Raw genomic sequence first — 7,943 nt, forward strand, 5'->3', positions numbered from 1 at the left:
TAGAGCCCGTTGTGGAAATTGGAACAGTGTATGTTGGGTGGGGGAAGCAGCCGCAAAGCTGGAATAGCTACACGCAGGAGCCTGCTTCTTCAGAGAGCTGCTCACATGGAAGCAAGCACCGTAGCAGGGAGGAGAGGCCCCTCCAGAAGGGACTCTGGCCAAGCGCCTTCTCTTCAGCTGCCCGGGAGACAGAGCGATGAAGCAGGAGTCTGTAGCAGCCACCCTGCCTTGGCTGGACGACATGCAGGCTAGGTTCCAACACCTTCCGTGGGAGGATGCTAGCAGCTAAAAGTGATGATAACTGGCTCTAGCCATCTATGAGATCAAGCATCCAGACCCTAAAAAGAGGATGTAGGCACCCTCCATCTACCCATCCACCTCCCCATCTCTATTTACATTCGATAAGCACTTGCTCCTCAGGACCTCTGTGCGCACTGTTCCCACAGGCTGGAACACTTTGTCCCTCAGGCACCCACTTGGAGGGACCGGTTTGTCACTCAGCTCCTAGCTCAAATGCCAGCTCTTCAAAGAGACCGACCTTTCCTGGTCATCTACATAGAGAGGTTCAGCCACCTACTTAGTACCTTTTCCTGTCACCTGTGGTTTTGCTCATGAATTTAGTCACTGCTGAACCCTCCCTTTCCCTTTCCAATTCAGAGAGAAAAAACAAGCATCTTTCCCAGCTGGGCACAGGGCAGCCCAGTGTTCGGGATGCTGATGAAGACCACAGGTTCCAGGTGAGCCTTGTTGGGGGTGGGGGAGGATAAGCGGGGTACACAGAGGAGAGGTGAGAACAGAAAAGGAAAGGAGGGATGGGGAAAGGGAGGAGAGGAGAGGGGAGGGGAGAAGGGAAAGGAAGCTAAAGGAGGGAGGAGGAGAGAGGAGAGAAGGGAACTCCACCCTCCTCCCCCTGATTTCCACACCTAGAATTCTATGAGACACAAAAGCAGGTGTGTTAATGAAAGAGACACTTGCTAAGGACCACCGTATACCAGCCCCCTCCTGGAATCCCTAGGGTAAAACCTGCCAGGTCTCCACCCTCCAGCTGCTTGCAGCTGCTGCCATGGGGAAAGGGTCTTGTTCCAAGTGTGACAGAGGCAAGCATGCACCCCCAGGAGAGAGCCCGGCAGTGCCAGACAGGGCTGTATCTGAGTGGAGCTGGGAAGTGGGAAATCTGAGGGGTGGAGAAGCCCAGGTGAGGGGTCAGTATGACCAACACCTGGTGGGCAACTGGAGGTGACAGGTGACTTGGTGTCCGAACACCAAAAAGTGTGGCCAGCCCACCTTGTCCTTCAAGATGATTCCTCGGGCAATGGGATTGTGGGTAGGTGGGAGGGACTAGCGAGGACACGGGTGAGGAAGGGAGAGGAGGAAAACTGAGTGGCAGCAGATAGAAGAACCAGAAAGAAGGAGGCGGGAGAGGGGGGAATGGAGAACCCTGAGGGCCACCAGGACCACCAGGAGCCACACTGACCACTGAGCAGATGAAAACCCCACCCAGTCAGGGAAGTCAGCGTTCTAAGAGCCTATGGGAGGAAGCATTCTGGGTTCCAAGCTTGGAACACCTGTGGCAGACCGTTCCTCAACACGGGCCCTCTTCACCCTTAGATACTTCTCGGCTACAGAAACAGCAGAGCCCGGAGCTTAGGACAGAGATGAAGACGGGAAAGGTGCGCGGAGGAATTGTCTTCCAAAATCTCAGATGGAGGAACCTACAGGAGATTCATCCAACCTCTCATCTCCCAGATAAGGAAACAAAGGGAACTCGTTCTTGTATCTGTCAGTAAAAGCTGTGTCTGCGGCAGTAACAAATATCCCAGCATGTCAGTGATGGACTATGCCATGGGCTTACTTCTCATTGATTTGACATAGTGGATATGTTCTTTTTTCTCCTTTCTTTTCCTCTTTCTCTTGCTCTGCCTCTTTATCTTGCCCTTTCTCCTCCCCACCCTCTTCTCTTCCCAACTTTCTCTTTCTCCTCTCCCTTTAGGACCCATCCTTCCTGAGCACACTAAGGTCAAAGAGGAAAGCAGTTCAAGGCTCCATCCTCGCCCCCACCCCTGTCAAAGAAGCCAAGAGCAGTCTTCAGGGTGCTCAGAGGAAGGAGACCAGGAACATACCGCACAGGGACCCTCCTGGCAGAGGTACCTGGCCCTAAGCATTGTGATAGAATTCTCATGTATCTTACAATCAAGAGCAGGGCAGTCCTGACATGGGACCTGATGCTCATGGACATAGTGACCTCCGAGAACTAGAAAGTCTTGGCCAAGTCCCTGCTCTGGTAAGAGGTAGAACTGGGGTGTGGGACCCGAGCTTACTCTGGAGGAAGAGAGACTGAGAGGGGGGGTCTCTGCTCTTCTTAGGGTCTGTGGGTTTTCCCTGTGTCCAGCTGTTCCCACTAGCCACTGCAGTCAGCTTGGGGGGGCCACATGGGAAGAGCGAATTTGATCATCACATCTGTCAGGCTGATGCGGGGTGAGAAGCAAACGTTACGCCCTTTCCAGGTGTTTTGATTGAAAAGGAAAAGGCGCAAAGCCCAGAGATGCCTCTGGAAGTGAGACAAGGCTGGCCAGCTGGAAAAGTGACAGCTCCCGAGCCAGCCCTCCTGTTAATTGCCTCACAGCCACTCCCCTCAGTGGGAGCACAGCAGAGACAATTAGAGAGAAACTTACCACCCCCAGGGCCTGCCCTGTCAACACATTCGCCCAGAGAAGGACGATTCCCGCACCTTTTGCCTGACACTGCCAGATCCTACATTCTTTTTTTAATACATTTTTTATTGATATTTATTGAGCGCTACATTTTTATCTGCTCCCCTCCCTGCCTCTCCCCTCACTCTTCAATCCTCCCCCTAAGGTCCCCATGCACCCAATTTACTCAGGAGATCTTGTCTTTTTCTACTTCCTACTTCCAATGTAGATTAGATCTATGTAAGTCTCTTACTGTCCTCATTGTTGTCTAAGTTCTCTGGGATTGTGATCTGTAGACTGACTTTCTTTGCTTTATGTTTAAAAACCACCTACGAGTGAGTACATGTGATAATTGTCTTTCTGGGTCTGGGTTACCTCACTCAAAATAATGTTTTCTAGCTCCATCCATTTTCCAGCAAAATTTAAGCTGTCATTTTTTTCTGCTGTATAGTACTCCACTGTGTAAATGTACCACATTTTCCTTATCCATTCTTCGTAGACCCTACATTCTTAAGAAGACATGTTCGTGGTGTTTCCTGAGCATCAGGCAGGACTAAGAGATTTGTGTGCAACCCTGCTCACCTGTGGGCACCTGCCTCCTCTGCCTCCTCCGCCTACTACTGTGTGACCATTGCTTCTAATGGAAATACCCAACTAAGGCTCAGAAAGTAAACCAGGAAACTCCTGGTGCTAAAAGGATTCCCAATTCCCTCCCCACCCACCCCAATAACTGGGGAGGGGAGATTCTCTGACCATCAGAGAGTCCCTTCAAGGCATGCAGGGACTCAGTTTTCCTGAGTTTCACATGTGTTGGGGTGGGATTTATTTATTTTTATTTTATATGCATTGGTGTCTTGCCATGGGTGTCATGTCCCTTGGAGCTGGAGTTACAGACAATTGTGAACTGCTAAGTGGGTGCTGGGAATTGAACCCAGATCCTCTGGAAGAAGAGTCAGTGCTTTTAACCACTGAGTCATTCCTCCAAGCCCAGAGCATGGTTTTCAGTGATGTAGCTGTTTTTGAGCCCTGCATGCTCCTATGATATAACCCAGCAAAGCCACTGAGTCACTAAGCTAGACTCGGGAGGAAGCGTTGGTCTGGTCTGTCATCAGTGTCCTGTCGAGAAGAAGCAGACCACTGTGGAGAAAGTCACATGACACCTGGCAGCTTGTACCAGGCACTCAGTGAAAGTCTCTGAATGTGAGAATGTCACGGATTCACCTGCTTTTCACTACTGAGAGCAGCTGTAGGTACAAACATATACATGAACAAATACACATACACATAGGCATACAAGCACATGCATTCATGTACACACTCGTAGACATACATACACCCATGTACTCAAACACATACACACAAGCAAAGAAGTGAACATACAAGTATGCATTCATATATGCACTTATCTATGCTTCACGCATGCTGACATATGTACACACATACAAACATATACACATGTATACACCTAGAAATGCATGCACACACATGCACACAAGTACACACACAAATACATATACATGCATACACACATACACAGGGACACACATGGACACACAAGTCAAGTACACATAAACACATTCCCCCACGTACATAAGTACACAAACGTGTACATACTCAAGCACACACACATGCAGGTATGTATATACAGTTATTCATACTACCTATAAACATGTGCATATGTGTATGCACATACACATGTGTACACATATTATTATTCACATACAGTTACATGTATGTGCATGCATTTATACATATACACAGATGTACATACAGACATGTGCACAGGTACACACATATATAGATTCATACACATGCAAATGCACAGGTACATATATGCAAACACATAGTATACATATATACATATGCACACATATATAAACATGCACATGTGCATACATACACACAGGCATATGTATGCAACTACCCACAATGTGCACATACATATACACACAAACCCACTCATGCATATGCATACACACAATCATATGGATACAGATATGCACACAAGCATGTGCATGTATACACACATATACAGATTTACATGTAAGAGCAGGATTATACAGGCCAATATTCCTAATTGTATGTCAGTCAGAATTCTGAGCGACCTGGCGAGGCACAATTTGCACCTTCCACACAGAAGGTGGTCACCTAGCCTTTGATAGTGGTAGTGAGACAACCTGACACCATCCAAAACAAGTGGTCAGGACATGCTAATGTCACTCTGCTCCTTCTATTGTCATTAAGGAGGTCGCCTGGGGAAGAGGTGTTAATTCAGTCTGTGTGACAGAGCAGCCATAGTTGTGGACATGATCTAAGTCATTCTCCCCCACTACCCAGGAAACAGAATGCTATGAACTTCCCTCTCAGTTTACCTTTTGATATAAAAGCTGTTTGGATAATAAACGCGGGTCATCTTCAGGATTTGAATGAACCCTGACACTCCCTCCTGATGTTGCCCTGTGAGCTGTGCCTCAATTATTCCCACGCCTCCACTCTGGACCCCTGACATTTACACACATACACAAGTACATTTACATGCATGCTCATACACATATGTACATATCTGGGTGTAGACATACACAGGCATGCTTGAACATGCATGTGTAATATGCATGTGCACATTTACAGATAGGTTATCTGTTCGTGCCTCCACTCTGACAATGCTCCCATTTTGTAGACAAGATGGTTGAACCCCAAGCATGGTACTCACACCTGATAAAGAAAAGTCTAGAAGCAGCCTTTTAGGTCACTAACATGTGTGTCCTGGGGATCCCTAGACTTCACAGAGGCTACAGAAAACCACCCTAGAGAGAACAGGCTTTCTCAGGTACTTCCTGTCATCCAAAAGCTTGGCTCTTGTCAGACATAAACTGACACTCTGTGTCAGGTTTTATTTGAAGAAACAGTTCATTGCTTCGGGAAATGTCTGCATTTCCACAGAGCTGCTCCAGGAGGAGACCACAAGGGCCTTCTAGAGACAAGCTGATGACAGGATTGCACCTCAGGAAAGCAACTGACAGTGGGACCCACAGAAGGCCCGTCACTGTCCTCCCCAACAGGCCACACTCTGCCCAGAGTCCCAAAGTTTTATTGGCTACCCTGTGTCTGCTGATGTATGCCCCTGGTCCTTTGGCTGGTCTGCCATGCCCCCAGCCAGAGCCACAACAGAACCCAGTTGTGTATCTTGAAATCTAATCCCCCTTCTTCCCACACCGGTGGCTCCTGGATGCAGCGACAGAGCTTGTGGGGGTAGCGGGTTGGGGGGCACTGATCGGTGGCAGCCCTCATCTCTGGGCTGTCACGTCACTCCACACTCCCCGTAGAGACAGAGCACTCCGCAGCACTCAGTTAAGCCCTGTTGGGTAAAGAGATGAATTGGACACCCTTAGAGCACTCATGGGGCTGCCATGGAGAAACCCACATCCCATGCAAAGAGTCTGGGCATAAACAATCCCCATCCTACTCCTGAGGGAAAGGAGGAGCATGGTGGTTTATGTTCCGGGGTACAATCGGAACTGGCAAATGATTGTCTGATCAGCAAGCCCTGTATGCTTGACCTCTGTCCTTCTGACCCTGCACCCCGACCTTGACCCGAGGCTGTTTTTCTCCCATCACCTTTCAGCAGGTTAGTCATTGTATCGAGAGCCAAAGGCGGCAGCCAGACCCTGAATGTCAAGTGTTTCTCTCAGCACTGCTGTGGTGGGCCTAGGCTTAACAAAGGGGAAACTGAGGAAGAGGGAGGAGACAGGACTCAGTCCAGGCCAATGTTTGCTAGCCCTCCCCTGGAGTTTGTCCTGGGTCTCAGTGGCCACCTCCATTGCTGGTGGCAGACTGTGTTGTCCTGGGCTTCACTGGGCATGTCCCTCCATCTCAGTTCTACTGCTGCCCTCGGGGTGCCCACACTGTCCCCTGCCCGCCCCGTGCCACCTCAAGCTGCAGGCTGCTGGTCAAGTGACATGAAGGGCTCCTGAGTAGGCTGAGTGCCTGCTGGTACAGTCGCTACTGTCAGCTCTTTCCTCAGGGGCCATTAATAGGCAACATGGTGAAGTGGTTACTGGTGGATGATGGGCTACTAGTGGTGGCTTTAAGTGAAGAGACTGGGGAGAAGAGAGAGTGATGGACTTAGCGTGGGTAAGGCTAGAATAGCCAGGAGAGGCCATCAGAGCTGGATCCAAATGTCAATATCAGAGAGCAGAAGGATGGGTGGGTGTATGGATGGGTGAGCCGCTGGGATAGGAGCTGGGAGAACAGGCTACACACCATCTATACTTACAAACATAAGACTACATATTTGCTTTGTTTGGCTTCCTTGTCATACCTGGGGTGGAACTCAGAGCTTTGCACACCTAGGCAAGTGCAAAATAAAGAAAGGAAGGAAGGAAGGGAGGGAGGGAGGAAGGAAGGAAGAAAGAAAGAAAGCTAAGCCAGTTTATAGCAACGGCAGCTCATTCACGACTTTAGAAGCTGTTTGAAATCAGTCCCATGGGAGAATTTAAATCACAATAAGGGGCAGGGCTGCCCATCAGCTCACACTGATCTATTGCATAGAACACTGGATCTATTGCATAGAACCTTTGTGCCTCTGACTGTATTCTGTTCAACTACAGCCCTCAGCTACCTTAGTGACACCACTGTCCCAGTGTGCCAAGGCTGTCCTGTGTTGCTCTCCCAGCAGTGAAGTGGCCTAACAAGGTGGATCTCAGAATGTTTCCCCATTAAGCAACATGTGACTCTGCACGGCTGTGTGTGTATGTCCCTTAGAGAGAGTCTATATGCAATAGATAATGTTTGGTTAATAAGGAGACAAATTACATACGCATGTACTATATTAGATAGATAATTTATGCCTGACTGAACTTTACACAGATGCTGTTTTTCAATTGTTTGGGCCTACTGATGAAAGATAATTTTGAATGGTTATATGTAAGGGGGAGTTATGTGAGTATATGTGTGTAATATTATATATGTGTTTGTGTGTGTATATATGTACATATGTCTATAGACTTTTGTAGGTATACATATATGTGTGACTGTGTATATGTACATGTATGTACATATCTATATGTGTATGCATGCATATGAATGTTCATGTTCTGTGTGTACATGCATGTTGTATACATATGTATATTGCTGTGTGCGTGTGTGCTTTCTATGTGTACATGTATGTGCACACACACACATATATGCATATAGATGTATACACATGTGTGAGTCTCCGTGTGTTTTGATTTAAATGTACTCCATTCTGAATGT

General features: G+C 48.1%; 1 long non-coding RNA gene across 1 annotated transcript; it reads left to right on the forward strand.

The window, feature by feature from the left end:
* The first annotated feature begins 534 nt into the window (after positions 1–534).
* On the forward strand, positions 535–1,814 carry LOC146894098 (uncharacterized). Its single transcript, XR_015001987.2, has 2 exons — positions 535–737; positions 1,609–1,814. It is a non-coding gene; the product is annotated as an uncharacterized LOC146894098 (long non-coding RNA).
* The last annotated feature ends 6,129 nt before the right edge of the window (positions 1,815–7,943 follow it).

Source organism: Myodes glareolus, chromosome 6 (assembly GCF_982192425.1).
Source record: "Myodes glareolus chromosome 6, mMyoGla1.1, whole genome shotgun sequence".
Taxonomy (NCBI): domain Eukaryota; kingdom Metazoa; phylum Chordata; class Mammalia; order Rodentia; family Cricetidae; genus Myodes; species Myodes glareolus.